Consider the following 22,803-nt stretch of genomic DNA (forward strand, 5'->3'; position numbering starts at 1 on the left):
TGATACTGCACCTCCTTAGGCCCCCAGCAAAACAATCACCAATTATGAAGTAGGTGAAATGAACTGTTCTTGAAACACATGAGGGGCACACACACACACACACACAAACAAACACACAGTTTTGGCCATCTGAAAACCAGTCCAACGGGGCAAGAAAGGTTAGTTATTTCTGGTGATCAGACAGGTTATACAAAGCCAACATAGCCTTATTGTCTCAACCGCTTTGTTTAGAGCTAAAACATACAGTACAGGGAAACTGTGCACACACAAAGAAGGCATTCCAGGAGGTGCATCAAACAACCAGCTCTAATAAACCTTGACGTATGCATTCACACACACAAAAACACGTACACACACACACACACACACACACACACTGACAGCCATGTCTGATCGCAGGCTGATTGTCGGTAGAGATTGTGGTATCAAAGCCCGTCACGCATCTATTTCCTTGATGTCTGTCATCACTCATCTGACCCCCATTTCATTGGGAGCCGAGCAACATGATATCTTTTCTCGTAGACCGCACGGCCGTCCATGAGAGAATCAATGACGGGCGGCAGAGTGACTGACTGCTGGATTGTGGTCCAAATGGAGATCAGTGATATGCTGAAAAGCCAGCTTGAGGCTACGAGCTGAATGGTTATGACTCAATCACTTTATCATCGCACTATCATTCTCACGCAGAGCAAAGTGCAGTGGATCTATAAGGATTGCCGATTTGACCTTGACAGCCATTTGCAGATTATCAGTTTCTTTTTTGCAGCATAATGGCTTACAGTATCCATTGTGCATATATTTGTGGCTGAAACGCAAACTAAGTGATTACTGTCACTGACTGCACTTGTACTTGCAGATTTGTGTGTTATTTAGATGCAAATGTCTGAGCATGGTGTAAGTCACATCCCCTTTACAGAGAGAGTTCAACAGTTTGTGAAATTATTTGTGTTCTTGGCAAGGCAGAGATGATGAGATTGATACCACCATTAACCCAGAGCCAGCAGGAAATTTGCTTAGAATAGCCATAGGAAACAGCCAGCCTGTCCCAGTGGCTCCATCCAGAGATATAATGTGTAATTAGATAGCTTTATGTTGTTTTACCCTTTGGACAGCGCCAAGCTAGCTGTTTCCCCTGCATGTAGTCTTAATGCAGCTAATCACCTGCTAGCTATACCATTATATTGGGCATACAGATGCAGAGTGGTATGGATCTTCAAATTTGTTCTTGCTCTCATTTTCACAGGGTTAAGTTAAAAATGTCACACTTTTTTATGCACTTAATAGATATATTTCTTTCAAATGTCGGTATCAAATTTGTTAAAATCTGCATTGATGAGAGTTTCTGCTTTTCCAGGATAAACATGACAGGTGTGGCATTTTAAGATGGTGACAAGGCACCATCATTACTACACATGGTGCCTCAGGAAGGTTGATGGTCATTTCACTATTAGCCTTCTCCAGTGTTGTATCATTAAATTTGGCAGTAATTCCAATCAGCCTCAAGACAATAGACAACATGTAACCCAAGCAGCAACCTTGGAGGCTGAAAAATGAAGCTAATGTAAAAGTGCCAAAAACTGGATTTCATCAAATAGAAACTTGAGGCTGGCTCCAAAACACAGTAAATCCGCATAGAGCCTCATATTAAAATGCCCAACCTTACAGCAGAAATAAACATGTTTACTGCCTGGTACAAAATACAATTTTGTCTCTGTTGCTAATTTTAACATTGATGAAAACTGTATGGGGGGTGAATTTTTTTTAGATCTCACCCATTTTCATTTTTATCACAGCCCAAAAGTTGTACGTATTTAATGGTGATGCCTCTTGAGAGACAGTCTGTCTGCTAAAAGTTTCCCTGGCTTCAGTAAGATCCACCGCTTGCGCTTCCACAGTGCCAGCCTCACCCTCAAATATGGTCACATCTGGCCCCAATAGAACGAGATGGCGAGGGCTGAATTGTGGAATTTAAGGTTTCAAAATGAAAGTCCACAAACCAATCAACGATGCCATGGTAGTTACGTCCTATATTTATACCGTCCATGATGTAAGCACGACAGTACAGTACCTCCACATCCAGCATCTTCACCTGCAAGATCGCCTGAGAGCACCTGAACAGCTGATGCAACAATTGGTTTGCCTAGAATTTCTGCACAAATCATCAGAAACCATCTTAGGGAAGCTCATCTGCATGCTCAACATCCTCACCCCAAATGTGCAAATCCTAGGATAGCGAAGGAATTAGCTGCCCTACGCGCTGTTGAATTCTTGGTTGGATCGGTTAGGTTTATGCAAGAGGAATGGGACTGGTTAGGTTATTAATGTCTGGGGTAAGCCAATCAGAGGCAGAGCAAAGCAGGCCATATCTCATACCCTAAAATTCGCACATTTCCTCACAAGCGTCTTGACCTGACAGCTGTTTGTCATCATAACCAACTTGTGCAGTTGTGACGCCGGTTGGATGTACTGCCAAATTCAGGAAAAGGACATTGGAGACATCTTGTGCTGAACAAATGAACATGGTAACAATTCTGGTGGTCATTCCTGCAGTCAGCATGCCAATGCCACAAAAAAAACGGAATAATTTGTGGCAGTGATCATATGATCAAACTGCTCATTTTAGTGACCTTTAATTCCTACCATCCTCAGGCACACCTTTGTACTAATGATGCTGTTTAATCAGCATCTTGATAAGCTACACCTGTCACGTAGATGGTTTATCTTGGAAAAGGAGAAGTATTCACTACCATGTTTATAACATATTTGTGATCAAATTTATGAAATATATCTTTTTAGTGCATTAAAAAGTCTTCGATCTTTAACTTAAAGTTGTGAAAATTGGGAGCAAAAACAAAAGTGTTGCGTTTAATTTTATGTTCAGTATAGAAGTGAATATCTGTCTCTCTGCTCCATATCTTGTCTGTACCTGTCTAGTCTCACTATTGTCTGCCTCTCCATCTTTTCCCCTCCCTTCCCTCTTCCCTTTCTGTTTTTTCCCCAGAGGTGCAGCCCTGTGGATTCATGCGACTCTGTCATTGAGCCAGGGAAAGCTGCTGCCGCACAGAGATATGCTCAAGGTCGTCTGAGGGTGGCTGTAGACGCACGGACCAGTTGAGGCCAGACAAAAAGGTACACATTCACTCATGTCCTTCCCTCAGTAATACCCCATAAGCTGCCCACAAGAGACACATCTCATGACCCTAAACATGCTATGCCACCCAATTTCAGCACTCATCACAGTGTGTTGAAGGAGAGCATCAAAGACACAAACACAGTCTTGTACACACATCCATGCTCTCAGAGTAATCCGATACGGCCCTGTGTTGTGATGCGTTTGGTCGGAGTCATGTGAGGTCAGCCATAGCTCCCTGTTCTGTGATGAAGGGCGCCGTATTGGACTGTTCACACACAGCTCAATGTGACCTGTAAACATTTATTGAGCCCTGTCACACTTCATTTATCTTTATGTGTACTTCAGCGTATTTAATAGAAAAAAAAGTAGAGAGAGGAACTGACAGATTGATGCTATCGGTGATGCAGTATCATACATTTTTTTCACCTCATATGCTGTGCTGTCAGTGGCCAGACTTTATATGGGGGTGTTACTGTACACATTTGCACATAATATTTCTCCAATAACACTCTCATAAATTTACAGAGAGGTCTGTGGGGATTCTTCCCTGGTGGATTTCATTATATTTTGATTTATTTACTAAAATTCTTCATTGCTCAGCAGGAATACTAAACAGCCTGGAGCTTTTCATCTTTTTCATTTATGCTGCTGGACTCATTGCCTACTAACAAGTCTCACAGTCCAGGTGGTCAGCTTGTCTCTGAACTACTTCAGCTCTCAGTATCAGGACTATCAGCCTCTTACTTTCAATGCTAATGGTGAAAGCGTTTAATGTGTGTTGTTATCCCAGGATGTTCTAAAATATCTGGAGCATAACGGTACACAGATAGGCAGCTGAAACACTTATCCGCATTAGTAATTGCTGCTGAGTGCAGAAAACTGGACACGACATTGACTTTGGGCAGGGGAAACAGAAATGGGAGATGGTGTGATTTCGTTGTTATTTTTATTGTTTGTTAGGCTCTGTATTGGTTATCAAGAAGAACCAGAACATATGTTCTGTCACAGTCACCACCTGATTATTACTTAGCTCAATATGTCCGTTCTAGCATCATCTACACATTCATATATCCAGACTCTATTCGTGGCAAAGATGCAAATGAGTTTCTGACACCTTTTTTCAAGGTCTTTTTCATTCAACTCATTTACAGCTGTTTATATGTAAAAAATGATCCATTTGCTTAGAAAAGAGCAAGCACAAAAAGTACTTAGAATTTATAAACAATGGAAACAATGTTGGAGAAAGGATTTAAAATCTAATGGGAAATGTGGTGGAAGAAGAGTTCAGAGGTTAACGTATCAAAAGTAAAAGTTTGGTTGAATTTAGGTGGTAATATTGGGTGACCAAAATTCACTGTCAGTGTGAATTTATGTACAATATTGATGACAGATTACATTGATATTTTGTTGGTTTTTAGTTGTACTGTAAAGTTACCAGAATCTAGCGTCTTCCAAACGTCTCATGCAAACGTCATCTTGATGCAAAACACAAATTTTTAGTTGTTAGGTATGGAGAAAAAAACCCAGTGTCTGCAAAACATCAACATTTTTACATCTACACAACATAAAATTCTGTCATCATAAGACATTTTAAATATTGTCAACCTGACTTTCATTCCAATCGAAATTTAACATCTGTCCGACATAAGAGTCTAATGTCTTTCTAAATGTTTTTTGATGCCTGGTGCCAGAAGGGAAGGTACAGAGCTAACAGCAATTGTTTATACAAAAATACTGATTATAGCCGCTTTAAAAGTTCAGTGTGCTTCAAACAACAAACTGCGTCCAAGGACGCACTGTCTGCCCAGATCATGCCTATGACCAAGCCATGTTAAACTTCAGTACAACAGCACTCCTTCTTGAGTAATATTGCTTTAATTAATAAATTAATTAATACATTAAGTTTGGGGCAACCTCTAGTTAACCTGGTAAAGTGTGCTGCATATAGGCTGAGATCTTTGCAGTGGCCTAGGTTTGATTCCAACCCTTTGCCTTGTTTCTTACCCCATCTCTCTCCATCACTTCCTTTCTATACGGCTGTCCTATCCAGTAAGGGGAAAATTGCCAAAAACATAAACTAAAAAAAACATCATACCAATAATTCTGCAACTGGACAGGGAGTGGACTGATGCCAAGCAACACATAGACAATCCTGCACACTAGCTCGCTAATTAGCGTATGCTACACCTTATCCCAAGCAAGCTATTTTGTATCATACACGTGTCTGTATGTTTCTATTTATGTGCAACCAGTGAAATAAGAGTCTATTGACAGTAGTTTTGATGGCATGTGTGATACTGATGAGTTAACCGCTCAATCAAACAATATGTTGCGACTTCAGCTGATGTCATACAAGCGCACATAGAGGTTTGCAGTGAAATATCAAGGTCTTTGTCCTTTCCTTAAACCTATTTTGACAATCACTCAGAATTTAACACAATGTACTTTGCTGAAATATGTTAATCTTTGGTGCAGGGTTCGTTATGAAGACTATTAATGTGGCCTAAAGAGAGACTGTAATTGACTGTTTAGAATACCTGTAAAGTGGAGTGATACATGTATAATTAAGAGTCCCAGAGCTGTTGTACTCTACATTGTATCAGCACTCATCGAATGCCTCTTGTCCAATCAAATTACTTGCTCACAACTAACTGTTATATAAGTGTTTATACCTGTTCTAAATGGCTGCACTCGAAGTTGAGGTGAGAACCCTGCTGTCTATAGAGAGAGACAAGAGGCAATGAATTGAGGGGATAAGCACTGATGCAGTGTTTCTGACAGTCTATCTAAAGGAATTTGAGCGGTTGCACACAGCTGTGCAAACAAAAAGGGACATAAGTACAAGATTTGTGTGAAGACTGAAAAAAGAGAGCTTGAGAGAGAAACTCGGCATTACTTTCTCACCTCCATAGATCTGGTCAAGAACTGCATTGAGTTGACATAATTGTCAGAGAGCTTGTTTCAGAAAGTTACAAAAGCACAGCCTCTCCACCCTCGATCTCACTGTTGGAAACGAGGGGGGTGGGGGTGCATTAGATAACCCAACAAGCACTGAAAAATCAGTGGACAGCCAGAGAAAGATCAAGGAAGACAGTCACAGGCTGAAATTCAGTCACGGACTGTAATTCCATATTTAGGTCACCGATAATAACTCAACCATTTCCATGACAACTGAGCACACTCTATCTGCTGAGAAAGCCTACAAGATGCATCCAAAAGCTTTGGAAAAAGGCAAATAAACTGACCTTGTGATTGTTTGTTAAATTCTACTTCCAAGGTCAAAATTAACCCTCAAGGCAGACTTTTTTTTAAGAGATACTAAGGCCTTTTAAATGTGGAAGGGATGGATGAATGGAGACTCGACTCACTCAGGCTGTTCTCATGTAGTTCTTAAGTAAACCTATGAAAAGTAATGCACCACAATTTGTAACCTCTGTAATCATGAGCCAATAATCTGTATCTCACCCTCGAAATTGTGAAGGCTGTGATCATGTGACCAGTGTGCTGGTGGGAGTAGAGAAGGAATTAAAACAAACAGCGAAAGTCACGAGGCAGCTTTGGGTTATAGATGGGTCAAACAAAACAATTTTCCTTGGGTGTTTGTGTCCTTTGTGAAACCAAGTGAATTTTTAGGTATTTTAAGGTACCTCATCACCAGGTTTCTTTTCCTAAACTTAACCTACACAACTATACTTTTCTAGACCTCATCTACGTAACATTTCATTTCTACACCTAAACTATGTATTTTTTTTACAATTCTAATACCTAACCTAATCAATTTTACTTTTCCAAACTTAACATATGTAAGTTAACATTTCTACATCTAACCTCATAACTTTACATTTCTAAACCTAAACTTTGTAACTTTACAACTCTAAACCTCACCTTGTCAACTTTACAGTTCCAAATTTAACCTATGTGAGTTAACATTTCTACATCTTACCTATGTAACTTTACATTTCCAGACCCAAACCACATAACAACAATTTAAAACCAAACCCATTGCGTAACTTTTCATTTCTACACCTAACCTATAAAACCTTACATTTCCTTTTTTTAAGGAACCTCCATCTAAAAAGATTTTGGTTGTTAGGTTTGATAAAGACCATAATTCTTTAACTATTAACTACAGCTGATGTGATAACCGTGGAGGAAGTGGCACCAATGATTAGAGTAGTAACTTCTGACTATAACTCACATTGGGTTCACTTCTAAGGATATTTTGTGGCGTTTTTACCTTAAATTGATAGAACAGCACGAGTGTGAAAGGGGGAGAGAGAGAGGGGATGACATGCAGCAAAAGGCTGAGGATGGAATTAAACCCCCGGCCGCTGCAGTGAGGACACAGCCTCTAAATATGGGGCACCCGCACTATCCACTGAGCCACCAGGCACCCTAAACTTTACATTTCTAAAAAAAACCTTTATTTTTCTGACCAAAATTTACATGGCTTTACTTTCCTAATCCTGAAATGCATAATTTTACATTTCTAAACCTATCCTCCTAACCTATGTAACTTTACATTTCTATACCTATGTAGCTTTACTTTACTAAACCTAACATACATCATTTTACATTTCTTATCCTATCTGACCTCACTTTACATTTTTAAACCTTATCTATGTAACTATAATTTTCCAAACCTATGTGACTTTACATTTTCAACCCTAACCTAATTAACTTTGCTTTTCTAAACTTAACCTATGTAAATTATCATTTAAACACCTTACCTATGTGGCTTTATTTTCCTAAACCTAACGTGCATAATTTTGCATTTCTAAACCTAACCCACCTTATGTTACATTTTTAAACCTTAACCTACATAACTCTACATTAAGTATATAACCTGACATAAGTATGATTCTTTTCCTATATGTAGTAGGTAGGTGGCAGGGATGTTAATTCATTGTGCGCCAATTTGTAAGATATCGTACAAAGTGGTGTATGAGGACAGTCAGTTTTTACAGTTCCTTATTCATCTTTGGCCATCAGTGCAGTGTGTGCACCACATTTGCATTTCATCCATCCATGGTCAACGAAACACATTCTTTTGAATATTTGTACATCTTATTGTTGTAATGTCATCAGCATTGTTGGCTTTTCTCTTGATAAGGGCACTAATGAGCAAACTGCCTGCATTGCTGTCTGACTGCCAGAGATGGGACTGTTCAGGAGCTGAGCTGAATAGAGAGTAAGCACTTCTAAGGAACTGCTTCAAATGAGGGGTCTTTGAACTCACAATCACATCCTGAAACTCAATAACAGATATATACACCATGGAACCATAAATAAATAAAGTCTGTTTGCTTATTCGGTAGTATAATGTGTTCTCATTTTCATCATTAGCTGACAATGTGTGTATTTTTCCGCAGCACACAGTGTGTTTTCGTCTTTCTTCTCCCTTGCACAGTAGTGGGAACTTACACCAAGGCTAACTCTCACACTTGAAAAAGATGCAACTTCAGTGAAGAAAATAAAAGAGAATCTGACACCTCGTCTGTTAGGTGCGAGTGCGAGAGGTGTGTAAAAATGTGAGTTTCACCCGGAGTTGTGAAAATATGCGTCTATAGATGGATGAGTCACTGCAAAGGAGACAGACAGAGAAGAAAAGAAAAAGAGCAAATAGAGAGTAAGACATTTTGTGTGTTTGTCTTGAAGTGAGTCGGTTCGACTGCTGAACCAACTCCACTGGGGCTTTGACTCTGACATTTTTGTAATACATGATGCACACTCAGGTGGTGGAAATGAGCCAGGATGTGATAAGCACAAACACTTTAAAGGAGCATCAACCTCGAGTAGTTGCTGATGCTTTGTGATCATCAATCAAACGCAGACATTTTCTTCTCGCTCTGCCATTCTGTTGGATTCTTTCCATAAACTCATTACCAGGAGTACGTATCTCTCCCTCTCAGATGATTCGATCCGCGTCTAGATAAACAATCCACAATACAACCCCAAAAACAGTACATTTTTGCTTGTAACAAAACAAAGCATTGTGATTCAAAGCCAGTTATATATGATATGATTCAGTTACAAGAAGGAGTGGATTTTTAGAATGTTTTTAGCGATCCAGTTTGTCTTGGTTGGAGTTTTTAAGCCTGAATATAATGGATTGTGTGGCTCAAAACGCCAAAAAAAAAAATAATAAGATTGAAAAACACTCAAACCTAAACAGCAATGTTTCTTTCAAGAGATCATGAACAGGTTACTCAAGAAAATCCAAGGAAAATCTTTACAACAGATATCACCAACACTTGGCAACTCACACCAAAACAATCCGGACTGATAAATACCACTTCAAGTAAGTTTCCCTTTAAAGTTCCCCCCCGGGCATTGATTAAATGCTGTTCATCAAAACCACATATGTAAGATGAGGTTTTTTTTCCATAAAAAAAATCCTTTGCGACCTAAAATGGCCTAGATATAACTCTATACCTTTGCCTAATTTAGTATTCACCGAATTATGAATATGCAAATCAACCCCGCCCCTCAGCTGCTTCACTGCAGCAACGTGCCTGCTCACCTTCGACTCTGCATATCAAACACACAAACCTCTGCTTGTAAACAGTAAAAGATAACATGAGCCTTTGCCTTGACTACATTATCAAACAGCCAATTATGTGCTGCTAATGTTAGATAACCCGAACTTCCTGTTTACCAGCTCCAACAAGTTTAAGTGAAAATTAATTTGCAAAACATGGCTTTTCCTATGATATCCCTTGTTTCACTGAAGTGTAATGGCAGCCGTTTTCAACCTTTCTCATGTCAAGGAAAATCACTGACCCTCAATGAAAAAAGTGTTGTTTGAAAGTTTGACCATAGACCTTTGTTGTTAGATTTGATATAGAAAAGAATGTTGAGAAAGAGATTAAACATCTTTATAAACACATAGCAGTGAAAATAAAAGTATATTTACTCTACTCTGAATTTGCACATGACAAGGTGAACATAATTTACTTTAATTTATAATAAGTGTTGGAGCTTGACCACCATCAATATATAACAGCTTAAGGTCTACCTATGAATACTAGTCTAACAATCCCCGGACTTTCACTGTGGAGTCTGGGGTTTGCTTCCTGTCTGAATGTGATGTCTTTTTTCTACACCTCACCACCTCACCTTTGCCTCCTTCCTCCAATCCTAATCGTCCGTGCCAAAATGTGCATTTGTTGACATCCTGCCGTTGGTTACCATGCGTTTGTGAAACATAACCACAAGCTGCGTCATCCACTATGTGCTTTTATTGACATCATGGTAGCGCCATTTCGGAACATTCGTTTTTTTCCCTAAACCTAAGCACACAAATTTTACATGTCTAAACTAAAGGATGACATGTTTTATTTTCTAATGTAATAACATCCGTTGGCCCTAATTTGAAGGACATCATAATAAGCGTTGTAAGAGGATACGTTGACTCAGTGCTAAAAAAATTATTACATTACTATAACATGTCACTGTATAGCGCCCAAAAATGTTAGTAGAATATTGCATCTTTTATATGTTGGTATTGCCTCAAGTGTCAATCCATTAAACTACACAGTACATTTTATTGAGCTAATTCAGGTGATTTGTTCCGCTGTTGTGGAGGATGTGTCATGCTAATAGCTAATAATTTATGCTCCTAAATAAAAAACGGGACTATAGGGAGCACTGGTTATGCATTCGGTATGGAGTTGTGCTCTTTATGACAGCAGGACCTGCCGTTTAATGTGAAAGAAATCCCACACCACAGAACTTCATGTAATTGGAAATCACACCAGCAGTCTAGCATGCATCAATTCAAGTAACAAGGGACAAGAGAGACAAATACCATCTATGATTCAGCACCTCAGAGGGCAAATATTTGTCTCTTTTGGTACTTCTCGCTGCTACAAATTGAAATGTTGTGATTGTGTTTGAGTATCTGGCTCTCTGAGGTTGGATATCAATGACACATCTCACTTAGCGAGAAGAAAGAGCAGCAATTAGACATGAATCTAAAATACTAGTTAAATTTTTCAAGAAGCTGCAACAGTGAGCATGCATTATTAAAATCAATTTTATATAGCAGAGCATGCATTCACTCTTCCTCACACATTTATTCAGGTAACCTTTTACATAATTCATGCTTATTTATGATTGATTAAGTTCTGTGAAATTATAATGTTAATTTATGCAAATGATAATAGAATGTCTGTGCTATGTAAACATATTTATTTTTCTGTAATTTAATAGTCTAATTAAAATATTTTTCACGGTCCACGTAGATTAGCATTTCCTTATTCCCATCGCCTACTAAACTTCATGCTTACTGGCAAGGTTAATTTCTACAGTAGAAAAAAATTACTTCTTTAATCAACCATCTTCTAACAACCGCATTTATACACTACCAGTTTGCAACAGCAAACACGCAGGAAACTTAATTAATGTTTTCAGGACAAAAACTGTCAAGGACAAAGTATTTCAGTTTTCTTCAATACAACATTCCCTCTTGATATGCTTGAAGAAACTAAATTATCATAAAATATCATAATGGTTATGTTTAGGCACTTGGTTCAGTCATTTATAGTCAATATTTTTAAAAATAGTAATGTATCAAATGACGTCCTCTTAGTTTGATGGAGCTTTATGCCATGTCTGGTTGCAATTTTACTGTTTTTGTTGACTCTCACTGAGTCGTTTTCGGCAGCCGGCAGCTATTTTTAGAGTAAATTTTCTAAAACCCCACTATGCTCTACCTGCTCAAAACCAAACAGCAGACACAGCATGACCAAACCCAATGGTGTAGTCTCTCCTGCTTATGCCATCCTGGTAAAGGCTTCTTCTAAACCTTTTTCAGTTAACAGTGCATTGATGGGAGACCAGTTGCATCACCTTATGCAATTATGCATAATGCTTTATTGATCAAACATACTATATTCCTCATAAACTATGTAAAATGAAAGCTTTACTGTAACCCAACTATAGTTTATGCTTTCACAACACCATGGACACCTTTCTTTACATGCTATAAGAGTGCCCAGTGTTTGCAGACTTCTGGAAGAAGATTTGTAGTATGTTATTCCCCATATTGTCCAAACTCACCATACTCACCATCTGTCCCCTAACTAAATGACAGCTCTAACCTAGATCTTTCCATCAGACAGAGACGCTTCTGGCTGGCCAGCCTCACAGCTGCGAAAGACTCATCGGCTACAGATGGAAGGCTTCCCACTCTGTGTCTGTACAGAAGTTGATTAGATTTTATTGATATAGCCAACATGTAGCAACGGGAGGCTGTATTGCATGATGATAAGTATAGCAGCGTTGCATGTTGGAATCATATCATTGAAACACTTTAGTCTACTGTAAATGTATTTTGTCCATCCATGGGGTCCTTGGGGTAGGTCTGTGGGGTATACTGTTTTTGTTTATAGTGATCCAGTGGAGAATAACTACTCATTCCATAAAAAATGAGGCTCTACTTTGCTGCAAATGATTAAAAGCAATAAGTATTATATCTTGATTATGTTTGAGAAGCTTAATTGGCAATGGAATTCAAAAATCTCAGTTTGATAGGATGTTTATGTTCTGTGTACTCAGTGGTGTCGGTTTTGTTTCAGTTCCTTGGGGTAAACATAAAACGGGGAAGTTGGGGTCCTCCCCCAGGAAATTTTGAGCATCATATTTACTTTCCAGCATTCTTCTGAGTTTTTATGCATTGATTTGTGTCTTTTGCCCATCAATTTATGGTAGAAATGCCTTTAATTTTGTCAAAAGAAAATTTGATTTTTTTTTTCTTTCAGTTGCCAGCCCACGGACAAGGCCCCCGCCGCTGCCTGCAGCAAGTGTCAACAAACAGCAGGTAGGCTAAGTTTAGCAGCAAGCTAGATGACATTGGTCTAAATAATCGTATTAAAACATGTATTTTGAAGTCTAAGTTTTAGGTTGCTAATGTCTCTACCAGGTGCATAGCCAGTCTGTGAATTATTATGCTAAGCTAAATAATAGCCTAGTAGATGCTAGCTGTTCCTAGCATCAGATAACCATTATATTTACATGTTTTAGGTTGCAGGCCTAACCAGACAGAGACAGAATCATTCAAATAGGTGAGTACACGTGTCTTTTCAAGGGTATTTGGGGTATGTGATGGGCCGCCGTGCCCCCTGTTTAAAAGGTTGTCATTATTTCAGGTGGCCGCTGAGCACCTGTATTGCATTGTTTGTGTTTACTTTTGTTGGTAAACCGTGTGCGTGCGGCTGTAGCTGGTCCGTTTTAGAGACATATTGTAGTTTGTTGATGAGTACTGCATTTGCTTAGTTAAGGCTTTGTTCCTTTAGACCTGCATTAGGTAAATGTTTCAATGCCTTTACAAGGTTTTCTGCGGAGTAATTCTCCTAGTGATAAGGAAAGTGCAAATTTGAGCACGTTCTAAATGTCTTTTGGTCCAGTTAGATTGCTCGGTTGGAGCTATTTGTTGTGTAATGTCAATTCCAACACATAAGCCTAATTGTGTGTGCATATCTAAGTGTGTGCGTAAGTGTGTGCATGTGTGCTTCTTAACTAAGAAGCCTGAGGGACCATCATTACAGCCTGCACTGGGGCCTGTAGTTACTAACTTATATATTGTAAACATTTGTATAGTGTGGTATAGAACACAGTGTGTTCTGCCTTGTACACATGATGTTCATCACCTAATCAGCCTCTCTGACCTGCTGGCTACAGCAGCAGGTGTGCCTCATTATTTCATTATCAGCCAGTGCATTTAAAGCATTTAAACCCTGCCCCCTCAGTATTGTTGCTGGATTGTTGAGCCATGTACTCTGCCTCTCTGCAGCCTCTACCCCTGTTAGTCAGTATCACTTAATGTCCCTCAGTAACGTCATGATCTTCCTAATTCCTGTGTTTTTGCTTCTGCCCTCTCCTGTGTCACCGGCAGTGTGTTGAACATGTGAGCTTCAGTTTCAAGCTGCTCTTTTTGATTTGTGCCTCCATTCGATCCTTCACAGTTGTCATGGCAGAGCAGCTTAACTAGTCTCTTGAGGGCAGATCATAAAAGAAAAAACAACAAGAGAACAGGGGTCACTAAAAGATTAACCAGCTAATAGATTGTCTCCACAGCAAGACAGTTTTCATGTCACAGATCCACAAGTGTAAATAATGAATCTATTTAATTTTATATTAATGTTTAACTAGCATGGCGTACACTTCATGAGCTGTGTCTTTCCTACTATGGCTGGTCAAAATTTACTGAGAGAAGAGCTCTGCTTTTTTATCCATTGTATTGTACTTCAGAGTCTAATAACGCATTTTATTTATTCTGTAAATGTTTTTCAAGATACACAAAAGTGCTTTACAAGACAGGCTATTATTGACAAAGAAACTATCTTTTATTATTCACTTCACACACAGAGTTTGTCTTTAAATGGGATTATAATGATTTATTATGAATAATGAATTCTGACATTACCTACAAGGTCTAAAATCCCCCTGAGGATGTGACATTTTTGTCACTCTTATAAAGGCCTTGCTTGGTGTAAATGAGCCCCTATTAGCAGAAAAAACTATGTGACATTTCATTACATAGATTGGGATCAACATTAAGGCAACACCTTGCTTAATATGTGCTTGCCTAATGTGTGATTAAATTTAAAGACTAGTATTCGTGAGTTAACACTCCAGAGGAAGATAGTTAAATGTTTGCATCTCCCTGTCCAACCAACAGGTTTTAAAAGTGTCATATAAACATAGCCGTAGATTTCGGGCTTACGTTTATATGAACATTTAGAACATGTGCATTTGTCCCCTTCAATAAAAACATGTAAGTAGCAAATAAGTAGAAAATTAAAGACATTTACACCTTAAACTGATGCAGAAAAGGCACAAATTGGTGCAGAAACATTAACCAGAATGCAGGAAATTAAGTTTGATGCTCAAAATATTATGGTGGAGGACCCGGAAACCCAAATTAAATATTTATCACGAATCTTATACTTGTCCTCTAAAGTTATAACGAAATCTATTCCCATGCATACGTATAATGCCTGGACCACACCACATGCATGAGCAACGTGTAACAGCAGCATTGCTGAGCTGCTGCAGTTCGTCCACAGTTCGGAATGACAACGGCCTGGGTTTTTCACACTGACAACATTGTAACTGCAGCGCAGCTGGGTGCTAATATAACTGCTGTACTTCAACAATGAAAAGCCAATAAGCTACTCCATTAATTTATGGAGCGGTGCAAGCCACTGATTTGTAAACAGCATGGTCATTCAAATCTTAGACAATTAAAAGCCTTGTGTTAACACCTGGGGGGAATGGTTGTCAGAGGGCTTTTATTTTGAAATGGAATAAGGTAAGGTTGAGTTTAAGTGTAAATGTTTATATTTTTCATGTCTGTGACAGGTACAGACACTGAAACTGAAGTGAAAGTTGGCATAAAATCAGTATGACCATCAAAACAGCTTTTTTTGCTGTTGACTTTTGCTGATAAATGCATGTCGTGGTAAAAATCAGCCAGACTGCAAATCGCTAGATGTGCCGCAGCTGAGCAGCAGCCGAGCCACAGCTGAGCAGTCCGTACATACAAAAAGGCAAGTTAGAACAAATGAGTAACAAGAAGCAGCGTCAGTGTGACGCTGTTAGAAAGATCTGGATCAGTTGTTGTCTGAGCAGTAACAGAATTTAAGCATCAGCATCCAAACATCCTCACCAGCTAGTTTAAGACTTAGCATGTCAGGCTTCACAGCACTGACACGTGGTCACAAGGTTGTGACCTGACATAACTCAATTTTCCACATCGGTCTGAGACTCAACCTCCTGACCTGAGCATCAATATTCATCACCCTCTTCTGCAGTTCAGCTACAAACACCGGCTCAGTCAAATAAACAAATCTACCCTGATAAGTCTTTTCTTACATCAAAGTCGGTGTTGCCTGAGCCACTTAAGGTATCGACATGACCTGCAGTAAAAAGTGATTTGTACATATTTTTCCTCAGTTATATATTTATTTACTTTATCTGTCTTGCTCTTTAGTCAGGACTTATGAAATATTTATCCTGCGTGGCTGCTGCTGCTGGAGGGAGGAACACAAGTAGACGACGTCAGAGACATCATTTTTTTTCTTGAGCTTGCGTGCAAGTTGTAGCCACAGAATCCTTCATATTTTATTAGCCTTTGCAAAAAATGTACATAAGATAAAAAAAGACACAGGATTAAAATACACTCATGTCAGGTCCTGTCTATCTGCTGCAGCATCATTGCATTTTTACAAGGGATGATTGGTTGTGACTGTAACACAAGATGTAAAACGCTGTAGGTCTGGTTTCAAAAGTGGGGCGACACAATGAAGTAAACAAGTAACACAAGATTTTCTTCATTTTTATACATTTGTATCATCTAGCAAATAATAAATTCAGACTAAGTTGGTTAACATTCATGATATTACATTGATTTTAATATTGATATATAATTGATATTAGCAGTAGGTGGATTGATATTAATTTGCAGCATTTTAAAAGTCCCATATTATACTAGTTTTCAGGTTTCTCAGTTGTATTTGGGGTTTCTACTAGAACATGTTTACATGATTTTCCCTTGTCTGAATATACCTGTATTCACCCTCTGTCTGAAACCGTACGTTTTAGTGCCTGTCTCTTTAAGCCCCCTCCTGATACAGCCCATACTGCTTTGGTTAGCGATTGCGGATCTTCCATATCTGCGCTGGTGGTGCTGTTGCACTATTGTTGCAGCTGGGAAAATGACTGTTAGGGGACTGCAGTGGCAGTTTATACCTTTATATAGTACAGTTGTGACATCACAACTTCATGGTAGTCTTAGCAGCTTGTTTGGAGTTACAATTTGTGAATACAGCCTGTATGCATTCCTCTATGGATTGAGCATTTTGATACTTTCATAGTATTTATAGAAGCTAAAAGAAGATATGGAATTACTTAAGATATGGATTACTTTTATAACACAGGACCCGGATGCAAAAACCCAATAATTACTTATAATTGTTTTTACGATATTTATTAATTAAAATTTTTGACAAAAAAAATCTAACTTTCCATTCTATTGTCAGCAATGAACCTTTAAAACTGATAAATTATTTATTTCCCTCTTTAACACAAAGCAGTTTTTTTTACTGCTTTGTTGCTGATTGATGATCGATTCTGGCATCTTTTTTTGAGAATTATGTTGATGCAAATTAAAATTGTTATTTTTAAGTAGTTTTTCTACAACAAAATTCAGCATTGTTGAGCAAAAAAGAAAGCAGAAAAGCAAAGGCCAAATCACTTACTTTGTCCCATATGAATCTGAGTAACCGATACCATAAAAGTGAGGGACAGTGCAACCCCAGTGTGTTCAAGATTAAATGACGAATAAATCATCAAAATAAATAATAATATAAATGTGTTTATACTGTGTAAAATCTTTAAATGTGGTGAAAAAATTGGAAGTAATTTTAAGGAATTAATTAAATTCAGCTCATTATAAAACGTTTCATAATGCCAGTTTTACAGTTTTGTTTTGTTTTTTTTTGATATGATAATGATTTTTTTAAAAAGCCAAGTGTTATTTCATTATGGCATTTCTCCAGTGCCAATTTTATTGTATGCCACTTTTCATTTAATGTCACATTTTATAATGGCACATTTTATTTTGTCACTTTTTATGACAGTGGTGTTGTTAACTGCCCTTTCACCTTTCAGACAATCATGCTACCTACCTCCAAAACGACTATACCAGTTAGCGCCTGTTAGTTAAAACAACAATGCCACATAAATTCTAGAAGCTGCTGCTGTAAATCTCATCTTATTCCTATTTTTCATTCTCACTTCTTTTCCTCCCTGCTCTAGTTCCTACATACCTGCCTGCTTCCTGTGATATGCAGAACTATGACAGGTATCAAAGCAGAGCACCTTGTCTGAACATGACTATATAGGTAACGTGTCTGATTCAAGTCACTAAGTGGGTCTGGGATTTGCTGATCTGTCACTCTTCTCTGAAGTCAGAACATGTCGGGCTTGTACTTTTTCCTGCCACAGTGTGTCTGTAGCTCACTAAATGGAGTGACAGACGCAAAAAAAAAATTGGCAAGGCTACAAGTTAAAAGCCAAGCTAACATACATCTACCACAGCACAAATACAGAACTTCAATGCAGGGAAAAGGATATCAGGGGGCCTTTAAAGTGGATAGTTTTGAAATAAAGATTTTTCTTATGAATTTTGGCATTAAACTGGTGAGAAATGGCTTTCCTGTTTTAAAAGCCATTTCTCACAGTTTAATGCCAAAATGTGGTGCGGGAACATTGAAAATCTGCAGGTAAATTGTGTGCCTGGCCAGCTACGCACAAAAGGTCAAGTTATTTAAGTAGCCATGTTCCATTTTTGTCAAAAAATAAATAATGTGAATGATGCCTAATGACTGCCCGTGTCCTCACCTCACAACAAAAAAACTATCCAGACAGAGATGTCTAAGGGACTAACGTTTCAAAACATAAAATAATTGGACCCCAGATGTGATGCTAACACTAGTTGTTGTGGCTAGCCTGTTCAGTGACCGACATAGGATGTTAGCAAGTTCATATCAGCTACATTGTCATCTTCTTACCCCAGCTGGCTGATCTAAAGCCTAATATTGTCCTTTACTTGGTTGTTGAGATAGTCATTGCAGTGTTCATCATACAATATTCGAAGCTGAGAAAACAAATTAAGTCAGCTATGACCTGTAGGTATGCTGGAACAAAGGATTTCACTGGTTAAACATATTTCTGCAGCTGGAAATCTGCTGAAATCAAATTTTTTGAATGCAAATCCATACAATAAGTTTTTGTGTTTTTTTTCAACTATTGGCAGTGGAAACAAGTTCCGAACACAACAAGATTGTCATATTGTATCACTGTATTGTATCATTACATTTTAAGTCAATACAGCAAAATTTTTAGCAAGAACATATACCCTTACTTAGCAACATTATCCTTTTTTCGCAGAAGTATATCTGGCCACCTGATGAATTTAAGTGCAATATTCAGTCAGAATGTTTACTAGCTACGGTTATAGCTCAATTTGGCCATTTACTTGGACTACCGGGGGAAAATCTATTTATTGACAGAAATATGTCCAATTCTGCCATAGTAGGTGGCAAAATGCCACCTTTCAGCTAGTTGCTAATAGACCTTTTAATGGTTGACCTATTACATCACATACCAAACAAGTTAGCAAGCAGCAAAGACGTTGTATGTTGATCAGTGAAAACATGAATAACTTTTTGCCGCTGTACATTTCGCAAATACTCTACGCTTTACTTGGTACCTTCATCTTGTTTTGTTTTCTTCTCTTCTCCTTCTTCTTTTGTTATTTCAAATTTTCTTCTACAAATTTATGCAGTTCAACGTCAAAGCCCAGTGCAGAGACTATGGAGCATGAGCAGAACGCTAAGGCTAGTTCAGCTCTGGTTGAGACAAATACGTAAATGGAAAAGTAAACTGACTCCCAACTGCATTATCTAGGTGTGTTAGTCAGACTATGAGAAATTCGATGTAGTATTTTTTATGTCAGACTGACATGTTTACATGTATTTTGAAAGTTTTAGTCAGACTAATGTAATAATTTGACTTTTTCTCACACCATGTAAACACACTGACTCTCTTTCAGCTCTGTTTTTGCTCTCTAACAGCTCCTGAGGGAAATCTGACTCTTTAGCAGGTAAATTCTCCACTATATTCAGCTACTAGTCAATTTTTATTGAACTGAAACTCACTATAAAGCTCCAAACCTGCAGATGTAGGGGCTAATTCTCTTTAAGTTCATCATTATGACTGCCTAGTTTCACATTGCCACATTGTTCTTTGAAGAAAAAAGTGATTACAGCCAATTTCTTCCTCACTTCTATCAGCTGTCCACCTGATTTTGGACATTTTCTCGCCTTTTTTCCCCTCACAGATTGGATGAGGCAAATGAGTGAACAGTGAAACTTCCTTAGATAACAGATCTAAGTCCAAGCTTTTGCTGGACCACTCAAGGACGTTCAGGGATTGTTTCGGAAGCCATTCCAGCTTTGTCTCGGCTTGCGTGCTCTGGAACAGATTCTTCAAATGTATCTTTGAATTTGGCCCTGTTCGTTTGTTCCCTCTATCCCTTTCGCAGTCCTTGCTGCTGAAAAGAGCACTCATACCTTATGCTGGTCTAAACATCCTTCTCAGTACTGATTGGGCAGCTTTTCACCAGATGAAGATGATTTACATAACATTTAGTTCTGGCATTTAGCAAACTCCGGGAGGGTTTACTATAAAGACCTGAGTGCCAGAAGTGCAGCAGAGATGATTGTCCTTTTTGTAGATTCTCTCCCCTCTCTACAATCTCAGCAATTGGGTTCTTGGTCACTTCCCTGACCAAAGCCTTTTTTGTCATGAATTTGGCCAGATGGTCAGCTCTGCTATGTAACTGTGGAGCTCGCTGTGCTCCAGAGAGTATCTATCCTTGAATTTATACAGTACATTAAAATTATCTCCGTGCTCAGGAGAAATTTCTTTGGGTTTGCATGCCTTTTTGTTTTTCATAGGAGCAGTGGGAGCTATTATGGATGGCTGGGAACCTTTCTAAATTATGTTCAATGAATTAAAATCAATTCACACAATTTAACTCAAATTAAGTTGCAGGAAAGAATTTATTGGAGTTCACCAGAGGCATATTGATTTTATTTAATTAACCATGATTGGTCAGCTTTGTCTTATTGACTGCATTGAGGAGTTCTTTAAGAGTAACAAGTAAAAGTCATGGTACTTAACATCATCACCTTATTCCTTGTTACCAGTTGTATTTTGGATTTCCATGGATAGAGAACTTAGACAGTGTCCAGTTTTGTAACTTTATCTCACTGCTTTGATAATAATGGTGTAGTTCTGCTGGCCTCATCAGGCTGTAACCTCAAGCCTGCCTCTAGGGGTTGGCAAATGTGAATAAATTAAGATGAGGGTCAGCATCTTTAAAGAAGCATTTCACTGATACAAAGACAATCCTCACATAAATCCAGACCATCTATGCAGTAGACAAGACATAAATACTTTGAAATTGGTGCTACATGACCAGAGAAAACAGACAAGGTTGCTTTTGCTCAAGAGGTAGAAAACCTGCTACTAGCAGAATGCACTGCACCCACACCAGACACTGCTGCTGATGGGTGACTTCATGTGAAGTCATCGTTCGTCCCAATGGCAGCCAGCTGGTAAACAAACTATGTCACATTACAGCTAAACAGTGCACTAAAACATGTTTCTGAAAACATTTAAGGTGAAAATTAGACAACACAGTGACAGCATGTCGGTTTATATTTGATCATCGTTGCTATGTTTTACTGTTTTAAGTTTTTTTGGCCCCCATTTTCAATGGGAGTATGGTACCCACTGCCTGTTCACAAACTCTCACCATTACAGCTAAACAGGGGCACTAAAACATGTTTCTGAAAACATTTAAGGAAAGAATTAAGCAGTGCAGTTTAAGAGTCTTGATTTATATTTGATCAGTGCTGCCTAGTTTTACTTTTTAATCAGAGTTTGGTTTAGTTTGAAAGAGAAACAGAGAGAAGGGCGGGTCTGTCTCTCGATCTACCTCTACTCTTTGTGTCCGTGATTGCGTTATGGGTGGCGGGCAATACGAAAATGCGCAATTACAGCCTGTGGTTTAAACAAAATCCTGAGAGCCTGAAAAACTGTAGAATCTTCTTAGTAGAAGTTGTCCCAAACACAAACATTTCTTTGTGCACTGATTGATGGAATAGTTCACAGCGAACTAGATGGCATCATGCTTTATGAATCTGGCTCCTATTTTCAGATTCCCGTTCAATAATTGCTTTAGTTCTGAATGACAAACCATGATGTATGAGAGAGAGAGAGAGAGAGAGAGAATGTGTGGTGACTGTGGAGGAAAAGCCTCCAAGGCAGCACTGCTTGCTGTTTCTTGGACTTCAAACAGCCCCGGCTTATCTTTGATGCATGTTTGAGGTCACTGCAGTGCTGGGAGAGGAATCCTCTACTGCACAACTTTAAGGCACAAGGGTTAGTATACCTCTGCAGAGGATGGTAGTCTTGTCTTTGTTGAATATCTAGTTGATCCTGTGCATTTACTGTAGGTTTTATGCACCATGTATTCAACATTCAGCTTTCCCCCTATAAGCTAATAACTATAAAATTCACTTTAATTAGTATGCAACGGAACAACGCACCGGCCCTTATGTCCACACCAACGATAAATTTTCTATAGAAAGGCACTTGGCCGCCTGTGCATAAAACTGATTATAAGTTATAAATGTACAGTGGAATTCCTTAATATAATGTGACAAGAATTAACCACAAAGGGGGACAACACTAAAAATTGACCTTCAAGAAATGAACAAGCCTTTGGGGACCATGGTGGGTGCAACAAGCTCCTTGTAATCTAATGACTTTGACATGACACAATATAATTCTATTTTTATGATTATTCCATTAAGGCTTATTTATTTACCTTTGTATACATTTTGCAGAAATTACTGTGATTTTTAATCAACTTAAGGGTTATACTTGTTTAAAAACTGTCCTGCAAAATATGACCACATATGTCATTTTCACAAGCAGATATTCTGACCCCTATTTATATACTGTTTTTAGCTGCAGCCTCTAGTGGTAGTGGTATTTATTACTGGAGGTAAGGATGAAGTTGGGCGATG

At 38.5% G+C, this 22,803-nt stretch overlaps 1 long non-coding RNA gene across 4 annotated transcripts in view; it reads left to right on the forward strand.

Annotated features, from left to right (window-relative positions):
• Positions 1-13,201, forward strand: part of LOC148186163 (uncharacterized) — a 91,006-nt gene extending 77,805 nt beyond the window's left edge. For all 4 annotated transcript variants that reach the window (XR_015775128.1, XR_015775127.1, XR_015775126.1 and 1 more), the window contains exons 7-9: positions 3,002-3,129; positions 12,898-12,956; positions 13,160-13,201. This is a non-coding gene — a long non-coding RNA (uncharacterized LOC148186163). The remainder of the gene's footprint in view (positions 1-3,001; positions 3,130-12,897; positions 12,957-13,159) is intronic.
• The last annotated feature ends 9,602 nt before the right edge of the window (positions 13,202-22,803 follow it).

This window comes from Plectropomus leopardus, chromosome 20 (assembly GCF_026936395.1).
Source record: "Plectropomus leopardus strain MGB_pleo_1.0 chromosome 20, ASM2693639v1, whole genome shotgun sequence".
Classification (NCBI taxonomy): Eukaryota; Metazoa; Chordata; class Actinopteri; order Perciformes; family Serranidae; genus Plectropomus; species Plectropomus leopardus.